Source organism: Myotis nattereri (genome assembly GCF_964212035.1).
Source record: "Myotis nattereri genome assembly, chromosome: 5".
Lineage (NCBI taxonomy): Eukaryota > Metazoa > Chordata > Mammalia > Chiroptera > Vespertilionidae > Myotis > Myotis nattereri.
In genome coordinates this window covers 41,322,928-41,345,630 of record NC_138080.1, presented here as the reverse complement: position 1 = coordinate 41,345,630, position 22,703 = coordinate 41,322,928, and the positions used below count along the sequence as shown (strand labels likewise).

General features: G+C 37.4%; 1 long non-coding RNA gene across 1 annotated transcript in view; it reads left to right on the top strand.

Annotated features, from left to right (window-relative positions):
• The window catches only part of LOC308519024, a 289,305-nt gene that overhangs the window by 79,412 nt on the left and 187,190 nt on the right, over positions 1-22,703 (top strand). Inside the window, exon 2 of the long non-coding RNA XR_013995975.1 lies at positions 13,745-13,780. This is a non-coding gene — a long non-coding RNA (uncharacterized lncRNA). The remainder of the gene's footprint in view (positions 1-13,744; positions 13,781-22,703) is intronic.

The following is a 22,703-nucleotide window of genomic DNA, read 5'->3' as shown; positions in this document are numbered from 1 at the left end:
GTTTCCCTTGGGCTTTATTATATAGTTTCCACTTTTCTGCTGAAATTACCCATTTAGTCTTTCGTATTGTCCACATTCACAATAGATTCTTTAACATATTTATCACTATAATATTAAAAGCTGGGTTTGAATCTATAATTTATTTTCTCTCTTGTTGATTGATTATATTTTTCTGTTTCTTTGCATGACTCATAGTTTTTATTCTTAATGATACATTATACACTAAAGATTAGTAGAGATTGAAGTAAATAATATTTATGCTCAGAAATGAGCATGCCCCTTTTGTCAGAGTGCTAATGTTGAGAGTTAATACCATTTTTAACTAAGAAGAGATGGGTTTTTCTGGTTGCTTTAAGTAGATTGTTCAACATTGGTTTCAAATGATATGAACACAGGATAAGGACTTTCTCTTCAGAGCTTGGGAGTAGAGTACCTGAGGGTTTTATCTCAGTCTGAACACTCTACTTGCAAGCTTCTACAGATATATAATGTCTCAGATGGTGTCGTTCTCTGGTCTCCTGCCTTTCCTCAGCCACATGTATCTTCTCCCAAGTCTTCAGTGCAGGTGTTTGGAGATTATCTCTCATATTTTCTGTGTCTTTGGTCTTTAGTCAATTTAAGTAAGTTTAATAAATGCATGTTTCTTCGCATTCTCAACTCTCCAACGAGTTTGGCATATGGTTTTGTAGCTACTCAACTTGTTCTTGTTGTTTGGGTAGTGACAATTTCCTCTTGTGACTTTCTATGACCTAAACAGATATGGAAGTCCCAATGTAACTTTTGATGAAAAGACCTATTTGATTTTATAGTGGTTCATTTATCAAACTTTTCTTTATATTGTGTGTCTTTTTGTGGTATATTTGAGAAATCTTTACCCATTCCAGCATTACAAAGATATTTACCTCTCTTTTCTTCTAAGAGCTTTATTGTTTTCTGACAATTTAATGAAATCTGAATTCTACTCTAGAGTTGAGGAGAAATATATCAGCTTGAGGGATGGCTATTATGTGTTCCACTGAGGGTAGAGCCCTCACCATATATATATATATATATATATATATATATATATATATATATATATATGTTTTCTTGTATTGTTTTCATTGGGTTTGAGAAAAGGAACAAATAGTAATGCTTTTATTTTGCTCCTTTTAATCACAGCTTCTTCTATTGCTAAATATTTTTAGATTATAACTCTCTAACATCCTTGAAATTGCATGAATTCATCTGAATTAAGATTTTAACAGCACTAGTCCAATTTTTAGCAACATAAAAGTAATTTAAAATGGATTATTCAATCCAAGTAGAAATCTTGTCAGAAATGAATAGGGTGAAGTTTTGAAAACTTAATATGTCTATTTTAAAGGATCTTATTGATTTTACCCCTCTAATCAGTCAAATTCCAATTACACGGTCCAGGCTAAATTCATATGAAGCAATCTATCTGATTTTTTTTTATTACTTGCCAGATCTGATTTTTACAAGAAAAGTAGGTTATTAGACTATTTAGAATAAAAAGGATTTTAGCTTTAATTTAAGACTAATTTCTTTAGTTTACAGGTATATTTAAAGCTATGTTTATAGAAGATTGATATTTTAGAGGGAAATCTCTGTGATAACTCTTATTAATCTTTTTAAACATTAGAAAGATATAAGCCTTAGAGGTTACACATTACTTGTGAATCGTGGGCTATTTAATAATGATTGATTTAAATTCTCTTTTCTCTAAATACATTCATTGGAGTGAAGAAAAATTGTGAAAGGGTTAAATCCTTATTATCTCCAAATAATTCTAAAATCTTTGAAAGTGGTTATTCTTGCTGGATCCTCTGTTCTTGTAAATAATTACAAAGAGTAACTTATAGCTGAAGTCTCATAATTTGTTTTTCTATAAAATATATTGTGTTGTAAAGACAGAGAATGTAGGTCAGTTTGTCTTTGCACTAGTAAATTAAATACAGCATTTTTATAGAAAAAAGAAATATGTTTTCCTTCTTTCCAGAGGCATGAATATCTCTCATGAGAGTATATTTGAATTCCATCATGCAGATTGCTTTTCACTGGAAAAGAATATATATATTTTTCAACTAGCATTTAATGCATCATTTGTACTAAGCTCTCCAAGAGATATAGAAGCACATGACAAGGTATCATATTGTTGAAAATTTTAGAAATGCAATTTTATGACAAATAAAAAACTGTGAATCTAGTTATGAGTGGTTTCAGTACTCTAATGGACAAGGCCAATAAAAATTGGAAATATGAAATTAACCATTAATTTCCTAATTATTTTCATAAACCTTTATAGTAACTGAGTAGTCAGATGTGTTTCTAAGGTGATATAATATAGTTGGCATCATGTTTTTTTAAAAAATATGTTTTTATTGATTTTTTTTTTATATAGAGGGAGGGAGAGAGAAACATCAGTGTTAGAGAGAAACATCGATGGGCTCTCTCCTGCAAGCCCCCACCCCCACTGAGGATAGAGCCCACAACCTGGGCATGTGCCCTGACCGGGAATCGAACAGGTGACCTTTTGGTGCATGGGATGACACTCAACCAACTGAGCCATACTGTCCAGGGCTGGTAGGCATGTTTTAAAGATGATCCTCGATGATCCCTACCTCCTGATTGTGATTGCTTTGACTAAGGAACTGTGAGTTTAAGTGTTAAGGTCTTATTTATTTATACGTTTCTTAAAGCTGATAATAAAGCTTCTTGAAATTATGGCAAAAGGTCTAGATAGAGGGAAAAATTTAAAAATATTCAAATGCCAACAGGGGCCATCCTCTGCTGAATTTCTAAAACAAATCCTATTATTGCCTTATCCATCCATATATAATGACAACTTGATTAAAGAGAATTGCTTGGAATTTTAGAAATGTAAACAAACCTGTCTGGTTACTGTATAAGCTAGAGTTACTTTCTTGTTATTAGGAATAGTAAAAGGAAAGTGAAGTTGGATTATTTATCATAGTGTTATTGGAAGGTCATCTTTTAAGACTATGAAATACGTAGCAATATCTTATTATTTTACTATGAGGTATTGCAAGTATACTTTTCTTTGTTATGAAAATAGATTTGTGTGAGCACAAAGAAGTTATGAAAAAAAGAATAGTATGTTTTCAAAGTAAAATAGCAACTTTTTATTCAACCCACTCCATCATCAATATTGCACTTATTTCTCAACTGTCACTCTTTACTTTTTTATTTATTTAAGCAATTAAGGAGGTGAAACTGAAGAGGTATGTTTAAATCTTTCTTCCCATATAGAGAGAGCCAAATGTATCATAAAACATAAAATGATAAGATTTGAAATAAATAAATATGTTTCATTGTGGAAAAAAATTGGAGAGAGGGCCTGATTGTGACCTGCCATGTGAAAAATAATTGAACTAAAACCTCTGTCCTTGGAAAGCTGATTCATCTTGTGCAATGTCTATACAAGACTGGAGGAATTTTATTTTTGCCCATTTCTGATAAGCTTACTGAGACACTTTTGCCATTTGACAACTAATTTTAATTAGTGAAGATGTGTTCCATTGGTAGTCTCTGAGAGTTTTACATCTCTACTAGAAGCCTGCTGCACAAAATATGTGCATGGGTAGGGTCCCTAGGCCTGGCCGGCAATCAAGGCCGATCAGGTTCTCTGCCTCCTCGCCTCCCCGGCCTCCTCCTTCCCTCACTCCCTCAGTGCCCCACCACCACTGCTGGTCACGTGCCATGTTCCTTGTCACTCCCTGGTGGTCAGCGCATGTCATAGTGAGCAAGCGAACTCCTGTTCTCCCGGTTGAACTCCCAAGGAGACACTTTGCATATTAGCCTTTTATCTCTCTCTCTCTCTCTCTCTCTCTCTCTCTCTCTCTCTATCTCTATCTCTATCTCTATCTTTATCTATCATATCTATGCAACACAGTATGACAAGGTTTGTACTGTACATGGAACAGTGATTTTTGGTTGGAGTACCGGATGTGTCTTCTTAATGATTGTGATGGCTCTCTGGCTATCAGCTGTTAACACCAGATGATTTCCTACGTCAGCTATAGAAGAATTCTTAACACTAGCATGTGGAGAGCAAGAAGAGAAAATTGTAGCCCTGGCCTGTTTGGCTCAGTGGATAGAGTGTTGACCTGTGGACTGAAGGGTCCTGGGTTTGATTCCAGTAAAGGGCACATGCCTGGCTTGCGGGCTCGATACTCAGTAGGGGGTGTGCAGGAGGCAGCTGATCAATGATTCTCTGTGATCATTGATTTTTCTATCTCTTTCTTCCTCTCCCTGCCTCTCTGAAATCAATAAAAAATATATATTTTTTAAAATGAAGAGAAAATTGTGGAGTTGAAATTATTTTCTCTAGGGATCTCAACTCATGTCTACCATGCGTGGCCCCGTAGGTAGGATAAAGTTTGTAGTATGAAATAATTTTTTAAATTGTAAGTCAGACACCGTACACAGTCCAGAGCTATTTCTTGAGGATTTCTCCCCCTGTAGTCTACTCAAGGAGTGACTGGTTTTCCACTTCCAGACCTCTCCTGCTGGTCCCAAAGGTAGGATAGGTGCCATATTGTTTTCCATTGCCACTTCCTGACCAATCCCTCTCTCCTCCCTAAAATTCTCAGAATTGAATTTCTTATCATAAAAATTTATCATACAATCTCTTCAATTGTGGCTTCATTCTGGTGAACCCAAGTCATTCTACCTCATTTCCTTAAATTCCTAGATCATTATCACTCTTCAATATAGCATCAGTTTTAATTCTGTGTGATTTTGAAGCAAATATATATGATATTCCCAATAACCTTTTAATGACTTCAGTGCCCCTACCGTTATTTTTGTCCTTGTCTTCTTAAGTTACGTACTTCATGGTCACATCATGGACTTTGTCATTACCAATAACTAATTCCTCCGGTGTCTAAATTTTATCCATCCCACACTAACCTCCACCTCCTAAATTGCAAAGTAGTTCCCTCTATTATTCTGATCCTGGTAATCCTTTGACTCCACCCAGACTTCTGATCCATTGATACTATAGCTTTTCATTGCTCTTTAATCATTTAATATTCTCTCTTCTCTTCTTAGCATAAATTCCATAGTAATCTATCTAACTACTTCATTGCATTCACCCATAAACCCACTGTTTTATTTTACTCCTTTGCAAAATTATAGTCCTATCTACTCTGTACCAATACACATGTTGGAATAGTAGCAGGAGAAAAGCACATGATTGGTATGTGTGTGGTGAGACCCAGTGGATCCTTAATGCTTCCTGACAGTCACAATCCATCTCCCTAGGCCAGTGGTCGGCAAACTCACTCATTAGTCAACAGAGCCAAATATCAACAGTACAATGATTTAAATTTATTTTGAGAGCCAAATTTTTTAAACTTAAACTATATAGGTAGGTACATTGTTATTAACTTAATTAGGGTACTCCTAAGCTGGCCTTTGCTAAAAACGTCCTCAATCTGATTGAGGTACATTCGCTGAGGTCGACCTCTTCCAACTCTCCCATCCACACTCGTCTTGTATACTTGTTTCGTCTATCTCCTTTCGTTCATCCTCTCTATATGTCCAAACCATCTCAACAAACCGTTCTCAATCCTTGACACTACATCTTCTTTCACTCCACAACATTCCCTGTATGTGCGCGCACACACGTGGTATTTTGTGGAAGAGCCACACTCAAGGGGCCAAAGAGCCGCATGTGGCTGGAGAGCAGCGGTTTGCTGACCACTGCCCTAGGCCATTCATTTGTCCCCTCCTAGACAAATATTGCATGCCTTTCCTCTCTCCTTAAACTCCTAAGATCTTCTCTCCTATATTTCTTCTGAGCTGATTACTTTGCTTCCTATTTCACTGAGAAACAATCAAAAAAGAACTACATATTGATTGCCACCATCACATGTATCACCCAATAGCATCTGCATCACGCACTCTGCGTCACACCTGTGCTTAAAATGAAGGATTCCTCTTCCTAAGACCCTTCTTTTCCAATTGTGGCTTTTTCTCCCTTCTTTTCATTCCCTATTTTTTTTCCCTATTCACTCCCAAATGTTACCTTTGAAATTATGCCTACAGTGATGTTCATTTTAGAATTGCAAACTGCCTCCCCATAGTGACAACTGATCTTACTTGCTCTATGAATTTGTGTAGTATCTAGCACCTTCTAACATGCCATGTAACTTACTCATTTATTTTTCGTATTGCCTGTTCCCTCCTAGAAATTAAGTCCCTTTGATGGCAGGGATCTTTATCTTTTAGTCACTGTTGTATCCCAAATACGTAGAACTGTGGATATAGCAGGTACTGAATATTTTTTTAGTGAATCAATAAATTATTGTTCAAAAGGATTTAAATCATTCATGATGGAAATTGTTACAACACTAAACATATGTGGTACTTTGCTGATTTTTTAAAGAAAATTCTTCCTATCTTGAATTTTTTCATCCAGCTCAAAAATATTGTATAAGTTAGAGTTTTTGTTCATTTACTTTTTATAAAAAAAGCATAACTTACACTAATAAAAATTATGTGGGCTAAGGGATCCTTGCTATGATTCTTTAAGTAATCCTTCAGGCACCACTGAGACTTGGCAGTGCCTACATCCTTCACTCCTGTGCCCTCACTCCCTCCATATATCCTTGTAAGAGAGAAGATTTGACTTCTAATGGCACATGTATTATCCTATGGATAAAAGCGGAGTCGTAATTACCATATTATTTGGATGAGCAATACCTTCTAGACCAGGGGTGGGCAAACTTTTTGACTCGAGGGCCACAATGGGTTCTTAAACTGGACTGGAGGGCCAGAACAAAAGCATGGAGGGAGTGTTTGTGTGAACTAATATAAATTCAAAGTAAACATCATTACATGAAAGGGTACGGTCTTTTTTTATTTTAGTTTTATTCATTTCAAATGGGCCGGATTCGGCCCACGGGCCGTAGTTTGCCCACGCTGTTTTAGATTGTAACTGTAAAAATACAGTGATGTTTTTGTTTTGGGGACAAGAAATTGTTGATATGCTCTAATTTCAGAGATTAAGATAAATTTTTAAGTACACATTTTAATTCAGTCCTAATATGAAAGAATTACACACTGCCAGGGTAGTACATTCACATTTCACTTCTTTTACACTTCCTTCATTCACAGGCACATGACATACTTTTGCAAATAATCTTAAAAATAAAATGTTGAATATTACCTAAGAAATAAAAAAATATTTAAAATAATTCAGGATTATCATCTTTTAAAAATATTCCCTTATGTCTATCATTCCATTAACTCACATCAACTCAAAATATAACACCCCATGAGTACATGTATTCCATAACCTTTCTTTCACAATGCTATTAATATTTTCTGATTATTCAGCAGAAATCTGAAATGTCCCCAGAGTCACTAAACCTGCCCTAATTGATTTGTGTGTTAGGCAAGCTACATTCAGACACGCATTTATCACAGCTGAAAGTATTTCATGCTTTTTGAGGCTGAAGCTAGAAGAGGGAAGGACCCACTCCGCTTCTGGCATTTGCAGGCAGCCTGTGTACTCACAAAGGTCACAGCACAGGGAGAGGAAGGGACCCGAGCTCTGTGGGCTCTGCTCACCGAGGGAGGGCCGGATACCATCATCTTGGCAGCCGCCTCCATTTCTGAGAACTGATCTAAAGCCATACTTTCACTTTGTTCCCTGGATGGCTTTTTCAGTCTACTGCCTCTGCTCCCTCCCTGTTCACGTCCTCCCCAGAAAGACTGTAAGTGAAGGATGACAGCGTGCTGATCAAATATTCTTTTCTTTCTTTATCCAAGGCAAGTAGTATACTCGCGAGGTCGGAGTTCTGAATTTTTTTTCCTAAAGGACTTCAATTCAAAAGTTCCTTGAGGTGTCTGCTGTGGGATAAGTATCAGTTGCAAAGCTTCATTGCTTTTGAGACTTTACATTCCATTTTCTCCGAAAGCAGCTTCATTAAGTCAAGCTTGCTATTTAGCTCAGGCTTGCCACTCGACAGGGTAGCGAAAGGATTAAATTAGACCCAATTTGATGCTGGAAGTTACTGCTTGTTCCTTTAATAAGAGGCTTCCTACTTGTATAAAGGGGGCTTTCTAGTAAAATGTGTGAAATAAGCACATTATGGTGCTCTTCTTCCCTAGCTGGCTCTTATCAGGGTTTTCAGGCTTTTATTTCTGGGAAGGAAAGAGGGGATGCATTAAAAACTAGGCAACCTCCTGTATTGGGATAATTTGAAAGGTTCCCAAACCTCTTTGTCTATCTATAAGTCTCTCTTTCCCAAGGACTCCTGAAAATTCTCTCATTTCTTGATTTACATGATAAAGGCAGATCTTAACATAATGATATTATTTGGCTGCAGTTAAAATACATATATTCTCAGTAATTTAGTTTACCTGTGCTAATGAGAATGGCTGTGAGAGAATAAGACAGAGTAGTACTAATTTAGTGGAATAAAAAAACAACATAAAAAAACTTTAATCCTAGTCTTAGTATGGGACTCCGGGAAAGAGGTCACCGGGTAACAAAATAGCAACGTGGTAGCCTTGAACTTTTTTGAAAAGAGGATGCTCAAAATGAGTTGGAGAAGAAGCAAATGCTAACTTTATATGCCCATTGAGCAGTTATCCAATTGAGCTATTTCACTGTGCATTTAATAAGTATTTTTGGTTTTTTGTTTTGTCTAAGATTTTATGTATCCCATGGGAGGGGCCAGGCTGACACTGCTGCTGAAGGCTGGCAGGTTACACGGGGGAGGAACTTGAAAAACAGGGGTAGTCAGAGAAAGGCCAAGAAGGAAGAACAAGAACACATAGCTGCAGGCAGTCAATGGACACCCTCCCTCCCCCCCCCCCCGCCCCCCCCACTGAACACTTGTTGAGAGAGCTGAAGAGAGAGAGGGAGATGACATGAGGGGAGGGGAGAGAGGAAGGAAGGAGGGAAGGAAGTGAAAGGAGTTTTTAGGGATAAAATAGGCAGGTATAGGGAGTTTTAGGGATAAAGAGGGCCCATGGGAGAGGACTACAAAGGTGAGGGCCAAGGCATACTTTCACAGAGAGGAAAAAAAAAAAGGTGCCACAGGATAGGGGGAGAGGAAGACATCCATTCACAGAAGATAGGGAAAAGCTGCAGGGTATGGGGAGGAAGCGGAAACAAACTTTCACAGAGGATAGAGAAATGCTGACAAATGGGAGAAGGAGGAAAACAGATTTTCACAGGAGACAGAGTTCTACCACTGAAGGGGGAGAAAAGGAGGGGGCACCACATGGGGTTTGGGCTTTGAAGCTGATATTCTATCAATTGGAAAGCAGCACCAAGAAACAAAGAACGGCAGCCTTTACAAACCTTAGGAAAAAGGAGCTCAATGGGTCACCCCCTTGGGACCCCCTTTCTACATAGGACTCTGTACTTGCTTCCAATAAACTTCCACCCTTTTCATCTACCACATTTTGTCTGTGGCTTTATTCTTCAAATCCATCTGGACAAGAACCCGGGAAAGAAATCACTCTTGCATCCTGCTCAGGAAAAACCTCATAGGAAGGAAGGAAGGAAGGAAGGAAGGAAGGAAGGAAGGAAGGAAGGAAGGAAGGAAGGAAGGAAGGAAGGAAGAGGGAGGGAGGGAGGGAGGGAGGGAGGGAGGGAGAGGAAGGAAGGAAGGAAGGAAGGAAGGAAGGAAGGAAGGAAGAAAGGAAGAGGGAGGGAGGGAGGGAGGAAGGAAGGAAGGAAGGAAGGAAGGAAGGAAGGAAGGAAGGAAGGAAGGGAGGAAGGAAATAATGCATTTCATACTCAAGAGGTGGTATTAGTGGGGAAGAGAAAAACAGAAGGAGAATCTAGGCAAAAAGTTAGGAGGCAGATCATGTAAACCTATTATAAAAAAGGCTAAACAGGCTTTTTAAAAATGAAGTCTGACAATTAATGTCCAAAGTGGGGCTCATCTCACAGAGGATTGAGAGGTCCTGGGACCATGGCCTCCTGAGTTCTCCTTGCTGGCTCTCTGTAGTGCCCCCAGAGGCAGCAGCAAAGAACCCCAGGCTCTGTAAGATTCAGTGGAAAAAACCCCGAGGAAGTGAGTTTTTCTATTTGAGGTAATTTTAGAACAAATTATTCTTCTTTGGGGTTAGGTAAACACTTGTCTCTACTGTGAGCAGTTCTGTGGTTCTGTACCCCAATTTCATGAACATGTTTCTATCACTGTTTTTATAGGTGAGATTTCTAGAAAAGTGCTTGTGATGCCATACAATTAATGTTCTTTTATCGATAGCTGCTAGCTTATATTCAGTCAACTAAAATCCCAAAGCCTTTTTATATATCCTACTGCCAAGGCAGTTCTCCCCCATTTGGTATTCACGTAATTGATATTTTGATCCTAAAGGGAAGCATTGTTACTACTAGAGCTACTGGAGAATGTGGTTTGAGTATTTGACAGCAATGGCCCTTCTATCTTCCAGAATTAGGCAACACTTACCCTCAGTCAGGCAGTGGAAAGCCACAGGCTTTCTGGTGGGGTGGACGCACATTAGCCCAATAAAGAAAGCAGAGCTGTACATATATGCTCTGCAGGCACCTAAATCCCAAATGACAATGGGGGAAGGTCAGGACTCTCCATGTCCATTCTCCCCAGTGATTTGACCTATTGGAAAAGGAACTAAGTAAGTAACTCCCATTGTATTCAAATTAAGTAGCAAAGGGAGCCTGGGGAATAATTGTAATGGAGGTACTTTCACATCTAGATATAACATCATGATAAAGGAAGTTCCCTCCTAATTGATCCTGAATAGGTGATCAGATATGACTGGAGATGGGAAGTGAAAGGGGGCTCAGGCATTTTACTCACTGTATTAAAAGGGTAGAAGGGGTTTTGCACTGACAAATTTAAGAGGGTTATATTTAGGATTGTCTCGCTCACATACCCATCTCCATAATAATATTCTTCTAGCTCTAGTCTCATGCTTAGGTCTCAAATCTTTGCTTAACTCTGTCTTTGCCTGGGCTCTGCTTTCTCAAGTATTGCCAGCTGTGTTGTTATCCAATATTGAGTTGACAGCTATTCCTTTTGAAATACCCTAAGATTTCATATAATAATGTATTCCTGAGTGTTTCTAGGGATCCAGAATACATAAATATTCTTACTCTGTTTTGAAAAAATAGGGTATAATTTTTTTTTCTCCCCTAGATTTTTGACATTTCTCTTTTTCCATTGTTCCTTTAAAAGTTGTTTAAAGTATCACTTTCTTACTCCACACCCTAAATGAATTTGACATGGAACTAAAACTGTGAATGCATTTAAAGCTGATCTTCTGTAAAATTAATGGACTTTATAATCTATATGGACAGTATTTACCTATACTTATTTTAAATCACAATAATATGGGCATAGGGGAAAATATTCACTAGTATAGCATAATTGATTTATGATTTTAAAAAAAAGGACTGCTAGTTTTCTGCCTTGTGCCTCCTAATCTCATTGGCTACTCCCCAGAGGCAAATACTCTCAACCACTTATCTTTCCAGCCACTTTCATAACTCTAGATAATATGTTTATGCCACTTAATGAACTTTAATATTATCTAATGCTTCCCTATTTTGAAAGATGAGAATTTAGCTCATGCCTTCTTGGCCCATATCCTTCTTCTCTATATTCTTGGTTCTTATATTATTAATTCTCTTCTGGTTTATTTTTTTGTAGCTGTAAATAATATATTGCTGGATTTCTTATTCTGATCATTTTAAGCAGCAAATGATGCTATTTTTATAAGATGACTTTTAAATTATTCTTCCTTTTATATTTCTTACCCACTTTTTGGCAGCTACAGTTTTATTTACTTTTACTTCTTCCATTGCTAAGGATGTTAACATTTACATCCTGTAAATTTCTAAGTTAAGTCCTCATGGTATGTTTGTGGGATGACTATGAATATTAAAAATCGATAAATAGCTCATATGAATATGGCCTAAAATAATGTAGGTCATATTTTCCACATCTTTGGTTTTTATTTTCTAAATTCCAGATAATTTTATAAAAAAGTTTATTAACCAGTTCTCTTCATGAGCAAATTTATAACCTTTAAGTACTTGTTTCCTATTTTCTACCTATTCCTTCTGATAATTTTGGATTCTTATTGTATAAATTAAGTAGCTTTTATTTCTTGAGCACTCTGAGTAGAGTTTTATTTAAACTCCCTTTTTTTTGAATTATCTTTACCTCCCTGGAAAGTTTTAAAGAATGATTATTTATCTAGTTATTTTTTCTTCATGGCTTTCCTCCTATGTCATATCAGCCTTGGTTGTCCACACATTTTTAAGACCCACAGCTTGTGTAAGCATGTATATTTGTTCTAAGGCCTTTCCTAGTATATCCCTGAGTGATTCTTTTTTTTTTTTTTAAATATATTTTATTGATTTTTTGCAGAGAGGAAGGGAGAGAGATAGAGAGTCAGAAACATCGATGAGAGAGAAACATCGACCAGCCGCCTCCTGCACATCCCCCACCGGGGATGTGCCCGCAACCCAGGTACATGCCCTTGACCGGAATCGAACCTGGGACCCTTCAGTCCGCAGGCCGACGCTCTATCCACTGAGCCAAACCGGTTCCTGAGTGATTCTTAATTGGCTAGGTCACCAGGACTCTCAGGGTTATCAAACTGCTAGCTTCTACTATGCATACATTAGGAGGATTTTACCCTGCTGTACCACCCTCCTCCTAAGAAATCCTACATCTTCCCCGCTCTTATGTTCAATTTCTTAGAGACAAGCCTTCTATTGCTTTGCTTATAGTGAAACTGAAACAGAATTTTTGGAATGGAACACACATTGTTCCCCTGGCAGACTGGTTCCCAGGCTCTTTGTCTGCTGGAGTCAAAGAATGAATCCACGGACGGAAGTTGGTATAGCAAAGGTGGAGATTTATTGAAGAACAAGTACAGATTCCCACATGGGGAAGGGGAAAGAATTTCACAGCGAAGACTCCCACGTGGGGAGGGGGAAAGAGTCCCACTGAGTTCCTTTTCCCGACGGCTTATAAAGGCTGCAGATCTTTGTGCCTTGATATCCCCTCTGATTGGTCACTATTCCCTTAGACTGGTTTCTATAGTAACTCCTGGGCTCAAAGGTCAAACCTTACATGTGAGGTTCTCCCCACCTCCTTCCTTATTGTTTTCCTATTCCCTTTGGGCTTTCTTCTTCTCCTTCTGAATGAAGGGCTTCCTTCCCTTTATTTTGTAAATACCAGTATAGACCTTCTGCTATTCCCAGCTCCCTCATTCTATGGAAATATACCTGTTGCAGCTTTTCAGCTCCCCTATTCTATGGAGATATGCCTTCTGCTGCTCTGCACCCCTGTGCTTCTTCCATGGTCCCCTTAATTTCTAAAATTTCCTAAACCTGTCTTTTTCACCTCTAAAAATTCTTGTTTCAAAACCCTGTTGTCTATACTATGCATTGGGGATAGGAAAGCGGAATCAAGCGTTCAAATTAGAGATCTTCACTTAAGCTTCCTGTTTTAGCTTTGATTTTATTAAGTTGGATTTTTTTATTAAATTAATTCATAATATTCTCTGCTTAGTTTTTTAAAATTTATTTTTATTGATGAAAGTATAACAGGTGTCCCCTTTCCCCCTTTTGACCTCCTCCCCCACCTCAGGCCTTCACCACACTATTGTTTGTGTCCATAGGTTATGTAGATATATGCATATAAGTTCTTTGGTTTGCTTTGATTTTAACTCCCATTCTCTGTCACTCCACCAGGTGGATGGCTCCTCCCTTGCTTGCAGCCCTCTCAAGGTATGTGCAGATCCGTGGCTTCCTAAAGTCTGTTTCTAGCCAACCAAACTAGCCCTCACCTTTCTAGCTCTCAGAAATGTGTGCAAAACACTTTTTAAGATATGCAAAGTATTTGAGATGTGCTTCCATCATCTGATGGTGCCTTTGACTCTGCTTACCCTTTTATTCTCATTCCAAATGTATTTCTGTTCTTTCATTTCAATGTTACGTATGCGTTCTGCCAACTTGAACTACAAGTTAATTTGTTAATTTGTTCTAAATGTTATCTGAAGCTTGGAAATGAAAGAACCAATTTAAATGTGTTTTTTAAAAATCCTCATTTTACCATGAATAAGTCTAAACATCTCTGTACCTGATAGGGACAGTGGACATTATTTATAGCTCATTTTACTGATGATTTCTGTGTTTGGAAGGTGGGAGGCAGGTGAATGTTTTACTGTAAATTACTCCATGATTAAATGTCTGATATGAGGAGAATTTGTTTAAACCTTGTGTTTACCACTTTTCTGTGTCTCTCTCCTTCTAACCACCACTTATTGGTCCAAGGATGATTCCAACCAGGCATGATAAAGATTTCTTCTTTCTTTCTTTTCTTTTTTAAAACCTGTTCTAAGTAATGAATTGTTGGCTCAGTTTTAGTGAAGCTGTTAACATGAGTGTGAGAGGTGCAGGGATCACATCTACACCACGTGGAAGAGGCCTGAGAGAATACACCTGACCTTTAGAGAGAAGAGACATGAGGACAAGAGAGAGTCCTAGTAGTGTTTCTATTTCTCGTTCTAGTAGTTCTAGGTATCTGTGAAGTTGAGCTTCACCTTTACTCTTTCTATACTTTACTTTCTTAGCCAAGAACATCTCTTTCTCACTAAAGCAGCAGTTTGTTTCTATCAAATGCAACTAAAAGTTCAGATTTTAATTCACAGCCCAGCCATCATTTCTGTCTCTCAGAAACATATGCAAATTGACTCACAAATAATATATGCATAAATAATTCCAACTCTGCCCACTACATTTACTCCCTCAAGACCCAGGTATAAAAGTGATTTCAGAAAATAACCAAGGGCTTCTAATTCTATGAGTGACACACAGAAATATGGACACAATTTTTCTCTTAGATTCACCCATCTCTTAATAGAACAAAACATTTTTTTTGAGTTATTCAAAGTAATTGAGATGTGGTACATCATTTGAAGTTTACTGAAGAAGGTATTTGGAAAATAATTTTGAAAACTCTGTTCTTGCTCTGGCTGGTTTGGCTCAGTGGATAGAACGTTGGCCTGCAGACTGGGGGATTCCGGGTTCAATTCTGGTCAAGGGCACATGCCCGGGTTGCAGGCTCGATCCCCAGTGGGGGCGTGCAAGAGGCAGCCAATCAATGATTCTCTCTCATTGATTTTTTTATCTCTCTCTCTCTGCCTCTCCCTGCCTCTCTGAAATCAATAAAAATATACTAAAACAATAACAACAAAAACTTTATTTTTGACTGTACTCTGATTTTTCTGTGATTTTTCTGGACTCTTAATGGAAAAGGTGATTGGTCAACTGTTCAAACTTTTCTTCCAAACCTAACTACTCTGTTAAATCTCTTTTAAAATAATGAGATCAATTATCTGGGTTGTTGAGCAGGTGTTAGCCTGGATTCCCTAAAAATAAATCATGTCAGGCTAATCTGAATTTTTTGATGAAGTAACTAAGTTAATTTATGAAAAGGCATAATTTATCTTGATTTTAGCAATGCTTTTGATAAAGCATCTCTCCAAAAGCTTGTGAATAAGTGCAAACATACTGGCATTAGCATAGGATGGCTAAAATAAATGACTAGTTGGCAAACTAGAGGATGTAATAATACATGGATAGTAATTCTTTGGGGCAGAGTTGACAAGAAGATTTTCAATGGGCTCAGAGTTCGGGAATACTTTAAGTAAGATTTATATCGCTAATTTAGCCATAAAACCACACTGTGCCAGCAATGCAATCTGCTGATGACTCCTAGATAGTAGTTTGAGATTCATAGGAAGATGGGTGACAGGGATAGGTAAACGAATAAGACTCCCAAAACAAGATCAGAATCTGAATTTGGAATTTTAGGCTAAAGGAGCAGCTCAGTAACTGAACAATGATATCACTGAGGTGGAAGCAGGAGTTTAGGTAGTGTTGGACGTCACCATTGTTGAATGGTCTGTGTTGTACAACTAAAAAGCTAAAGGCAGGGGATGGCTTAAGAACCTTCATTGTGGCTGAATACTCCCCACTCCATGCAGAATTTTTGGGCTTCCAGTCCCATCAAGTATTTGCCAGAAAACTCTTATCTCCTCTCATTTAGCCCTCTACTGAAAGACCAGCACTCTTCACTTGGCTTTGAGATGCATAGAGATCTCTTTATTCTCAAGGGTGGCATACGATACAAAGAAGTCAATAATTCTGAGAAAGTAGGCCTCCTCAAACAATACCCTGAGTACTCCTCCTGGTGGTTGATCTCTTTGGTGGCTTCCCATACGTGGTTTCCAGAAGCTTCCCTTAACAGGGCTGCTCCTGGCAGCAGCAGGAGCCTATTTGTTGGTAATGGCTGCCAGGATGGTTCTCCGTGATGGCTCTCCTATGACAAAGACCCAGCACATTTTCTCAGAATCTCACTACCATAATCTCTCATGGGTTCCGTCAGATCTGCAAGGGTTGTTCACAACACTTTCCAGTTAGTCCTAGACACTGCCTTTGGCTGTTAACAATCTCAGTATCAGTCTTTCTCTTGATGCATCTGTAAGGATAACTCATAGTACCCTCTAGTTTCTATTTCATGAGGAATGTAACAACTCTTTGAAAGAACTACAACTGTAGAGGAGTCTTTAGCACCTTGTTACTTAAAGTGTGGTTCCTCTTAAGACTAGCAGCATTCTTGCTAGAAGTGTAGAATCTTGGTCCCGCCCTTTACCATTGAAGAAGATTGTGCATCCAACATGATTTCCCAGCGATTTCCATGCACATTAAAGTTTTGAAAGCACTGGTGTAGAGGACAGGCTGAGAGAGAAAACAATTTTGGTGTCTCGTGGTTAGAAATTGACAATGCTTGCTTAACATCAATTATTTCTTTTTTCTTCTATACCATACGGAAAGGGTTTATGTAAAAGGGAGCAACCAGATGCTTCACCTGACTACATTCTCTGGTTCCTGAGTCTTAAAAATGCTCCCTGGAATGGGACATATAACACTGGAAGAACATGGTTATGCATCCTAGGCCATACCCTGTAGGAGAAACTGCTGGAATCACAGTGCTGCACGGTGGGATTTGTGCAGTTATCATGGTGCAGAAGGGCTACAACAGGCTATGTATACCTGCATGTTCACAGAGAAGATGCGGTTGCGAGCCCATGCAGGTGTAGTGACTGAGTACTCCCCATTCCATGCAGGTGTTAGCTTGGAGTACTCCCGCCCCCCATCTCCCAGTACCAGTCACTGCTGTGACTGGACACAGTGGCAGAAAACAGTTGCTGTTTGTCTGGCTGCATTGCTTCCTCAGGGCCACAGTGTAGAGATTTGGAAGGGAAAAACATGGAAAATCAAGTTACTTTTTAGTGAACTTTGTTCTGAATAGAGAAAATCATGCTTCTGTTTTACAAATCCTCAGAAGCCATGCTATATTTGGTTCTAAATACTGAGTGTAATTAAGGATTTTCAGATAATTGAATGATACTGAAAATGACTATAAAATTTATTCAAAAATCAGAATAACTATTTTTGTGAGAAAGGATTCAAAATGAATATATTTATGTCTGAAAAATACATTTTTTAAAACAGGCAGAGGAGATCTTTATGGCACCTAGCAATTTTAGAGGGATAGTAAATAAAATAACTGCATATACAGAGGAAAACATAGCCATTATGAAAGTCTGCACTGAGGGATAGTGCCAATTTCAACTGTTTGTGTGACTGCATAAAGCTGGCATAAAGCATGATGTCAGCTCCAAAATATAAACACAGAAACTGGGGAAAAAAAAAACACTATCATTTCTCCCTTTCCTTTTTCAACACTTAATATTTGTTTCCTGTTATGGGTGTTGCCCAATCTAACTTCAATGTTAGAAAGTATCTGATAAAGTTCACTATAGGCAAACTTTACAATAAAATGAGTAGAAGTAAAGTTCATAAGATTTAGTTAGCTGTAAAGGTTTACTAAAGCAAATAACTACCAGAAAAGTTTACATTTTAATTGAGCTAATTTCTTAATAACCTCAAATAAAATATTTTTAATGCAGTCAGCGATTAAATATGAGAGATTTGAAAATGGGGTCAGTCATGAGAGGGAATAATACTCCCCCATAGAATTCACAGTGACATCAGTTGATGGGCATCTGGCTGGATGATGTAACAGGATTATACTAAACAAACTGTTTTGAACTTGATTCCTGGGTCCAAGTTTTGAAGAGAAGCATCAGTTCAATTGAACTTTCTAAATGACTGATTACTTATAAAACGGCATCTAGACAAATTTTTATTACTATTTTTGGAAAATTTTCAAACTTTTATTAAAGCACTTAAAAATACAAGTTAGGGAGTTTTGAAAATTGCAGAGGGAAAAAAACCCTCTAAAACATAATGATACTTTTGACCATTATTATATCACTGTCCTTCTTTATGCCTTGTTAGTGTCTTCTCTTTCTCTCACTCATTTTCTTTTTTATCATAAAATTTATACATTTGGGAGAGTTCATGATACTAATATTGATGTATTTATTCAACTTATAGCAATAACTCAATGACGTTTCAACATTTGGGCAATTAGATTAAGGATTTTGTTTCTTCATGTGTCATTTTTTTATTGATATGCAGGAAGCATGTAAACATTTTAGTAAAATTTTATTGTTCTATTAAAGAAAATTTGGAGCATGTAGAAAGTTTCCTTGATGAGATGTTAGCCTCAGAGAACACTATCAGGAATACTGTCTGAGTGATCACAGGACAGAAAGTTCATAGACAATATAAAATCGCTTGAAGGACATCATTTAATAATATCCGGCCAGCCCCACTTCTTTTAATTCCACAGCAGATTTAAATTTCCTTAAAGCCTGGGCAGTGTGGTTCAGTGGTTGAGCATCCACCCATGAACCAGGAGGTCACAATTAGATTCCTGGTCAGGGTCAGGAATCACATGACCGGGTTTTGGGCTCAATCCCCAATAGGGGTCATACAGGACGCAGCTGCTCAATGATTCACATCATTGATGTTTCTATCTCTCTTTGCCTCCCTCTTCCTCTCTCTCAAATAAAAACAAAACAAAACAAAACAAAATCATAAGTTTCCTTAATAATCCTGCAAAGGAACAGTACAATTTGCATATGATATTTCATTGCCAATACAATCAGATTGTTTTATATTTGAAGGATATTCACTTGAGACAATACTATTCAAATTTTATGGCAGTATAAATCATGTGAGTAAATAGTGACAGTGTTACTGCTAATGCAATATTAACAGTGTCAGTATTAAAATACATTAATATTGACATGGATATTAATACCAAAGGAATTAGGATCAAGAGTGAAACTGCTGGCTGATATTGGAAATCTAGCTGTTTTTAGTTTGTTTTTTATTTGCTTGGGACATATGACTCCTTTTCTCCTTCCAATTTCTTCCTTTTCGAACAGGAACGTAGATCCTGTGCTTCTCCCACCATTATATTTTGTAAATAGATAACTTGTTTTCTAGGTCTTGCAAGTCTACAGATGGGGAAGAAATTTTCCCCAGGATGGATCATACCCAGAGTCTTACCCAAAGTTGATTTAGGTGATTTTGAAGTTGATATTTAAAACTTTTTGAGTTGACCATATTTAGATGAATTTTGGGCTTAAAGTTGATGTTGGAATGGGTTAAAACCTCTAGGCATGTTGGGAATGTATTTTGCATGTGGAAAGGGAATGACTTTTTTTTTTGACGGGGTTGGCTGAGGGAAGACTTATCAGTTGAATTGTACCCTAAAAAAGATATATTGAAGTTCTAACCTACAGTACCCCACAATGTGACTTGAGTTGGAAATGGAATCATTGCAGATTAGTTAAGACAGGGTTATACTGGAGTAGGGTGGATCCCTAATACATTATGGCACAGAGAAGAGTCAATATGAAGATACATAGTTTTTAAAAACATGTTTTTATTGATTTCAGAGAGACGAAGGGAGACAGAGAAAGGGATAGACATAAATGATAGGAGAGAATCATCGACCTGCCACCTCCAGCAAGTCCCTTACTGGGAATCAAGCTGGCAACCCGGACTTGTGCCCTGACATAAATCAAACTGTGACCTCTTGGTTCATGAGTCGATAACCACTGAGCCATACCAGCCAGGCAGTTGTGGAGATCGTTTGATGGGTGTGTGCATATGCCAAAGAGTATCAGATTGTACACTTTAAATATATTTGGTTTATTTTATGCAAATTAAATTCATTAAGGTATTTTAAAAAAGAAAATAAAGTAAAAAAATATGAAGCAGTATGAGGTCTTAGTTCTGAAAAAAAAATATGACATGCTTGTTTTGAACTTAAGTATTCTGACCTGATATTTTCCTTGACATCACACCATAGTCTAAGGCCCACACAGATGCATTTTCATTGACTAGAACTGAAACTTCAGTGTTTCATCCTTATAGTTAAGTAAGTACCCACTACTCAATGAGTCGCTCTACCCAGCCACCCACCTATAATTTTTCATTGACTTTAATTGGACACAGATTGGCCAGTATTAATCATTAGATGCCTCTAATTAAAAGCAGAAGTTGTAGACCATGTGATAAATATTGGAAGAAATAATAAAGTGGATCAGGAAATACTTTCCTGTAGGGGCTCATGACTTATCCTGAGTGTCATTAAATTATAACAACAGGTGAAGTGCCCTACTTGTACCAATGGCAGGAGATAGGTAGTTAAAATTATCTAGTAATGTATGAGGTTGGTATCCTCGGAAAGAGAGAAAAGTATTCCTATGGCTCAGACACTTTTTCCAATTTAATACATTTAGAACCTAGGAAATTAAATTTACTTAGTTCAAATTGCATTGATGTAATGAAATTCAGGTTAAAAAACAACAACAGTTAAGGCCTTCTAAAATAGTTCTTTCTATAATAAAATGAAAACATGATAGATTGAAAATTCATTAGATGTTTTCTGGAGCCAAATCCTGAAGTTTCACAGCTATTGGGATGTAATAGAAAATATTTGGTAAATACAATAAGATTTGATGATCGAGGATCATAATTAAACTCAAATATCTTTCTCATTTAATTAAAATATTTATTTTTTAGTCTTCTTTGCTATCACTAGGTCGTTGATTTGAACTTTTTCTTACAAAATAGTTTTAAAAGGAAAACAATGGTTTTCTTGCAAATCCAAATAAATAGCAATTATGGTATTAGTGTGATTAATTTATAATACATTTATCTATAGGTTATCAGGTAATCACTTTTTTTAAAACTAAGATTACAATTGTCCACTATAAAATGAAATTTATTTGACATCTTTAAATTTTTTTATTTGTTTATAGGCTGCATTTAGTGTTTCTGTATGCATTATTTTGTATACGGATTAATATTTTTCAAGGTTTAATGACTGGTGTGTATATAAGCCATTTCATATGAACGACTGCTTAGTAAGAGTTTTTCCAGCCAAGTTCCTTCATCAACATCTTTCTTCTTCTGTGCTGTTTAGCTGCTACCTGGGAGCAATATCTGGTTCCTACCACCAACCTTGGTCTAAAAGTTGTCTTGAGTAATAGCCAATGGAGAAGGGGGCATTTAAAACAAAAGTAGCTTCATGGTTGCTTGCCTCATCTCTGTCATGCCTTTTTTTCCCACTGTTGCACCTCTCTGTATCCTGTTCTCTCACATCTAACTTTCTAGTTTTATGGAGCCCAGACTCACCTCTAGTTTCTACGAGGGGTGATCCAGGGTAACTAGATGTGGGGACTGTGTTCCTTAGCTCACCTGGCTGTCCCTGCTTCATTTTTCTGGGGAAAGTTTTCTTTTCCTGAAAATACTGTCTGAGAGGTTCTAGGTTCTTCCTTCTGACTTACTCTTTATGGGAACATATGGAATGGACATTAGTAGGCATTTCCAGTTCACGGTCTCCCTGAGAACATTTGGCGTCCAGGGGATTGTTTTAAAGTTTGAATAGGCACAGGTTTTGGAAAATTATACTTAGGATTATTTTGGCCGTACGATTCCCCCCAAAACTTAGTGGGTCTCTGGTCTGTTTTGTTCTTGGCACTTCCATATATGAGTAATCATGGCTGAAGTTCCTCAGAAGGCAATTTTAAGCCTGAAGACTAACTAGTCTCTTACTTATTGGTCGATTCTCTAGTTTTCTTTCTTCCTTCCACCCCTGCTTAAAGGTTGTGAAATGCCTGAAACAATGGGCTTCCATGGGAGGGCAACACACTTAAGAAAGTACAAATAGCTGTCTCACAGGCCCTGATCATCCTGAGATTTTCTTGCTTACTTTGTTTGTAGTCTCAAACTACTTATTTTATAGATTGAATCAAGTGAGCCCACTTGAGTGAGAAAATGAAACTGACTCCTAAATAAAGCTTAGATAAATACATCTGAAGAGAATTTTATGACTGCTTTAATAAGTTTCCCCAAACTTGCCATGAACATTTTTGCAACTCTATGAGTTATTTTAATGTCCTGACATTTAATAAAATTACCTGTTAGATAGTCATTAATTAATGTTAGGCATTTTCAACTCAGGATCTGGTTAATCATTTAATAAGCTTGTTAGGGATACTTCTGAGTATTATCAGCATTCTAGAAAAATAAGTTTGGGTGCTGAAACTTTGTAATCTGGGAAGTTTGGATACTTTGTATGGTCAATCAGAGTGCTTTCAGAAAATATCAGCATATATAGTAGGATTTTAAAATATTTTATGCAACTAATCCTATA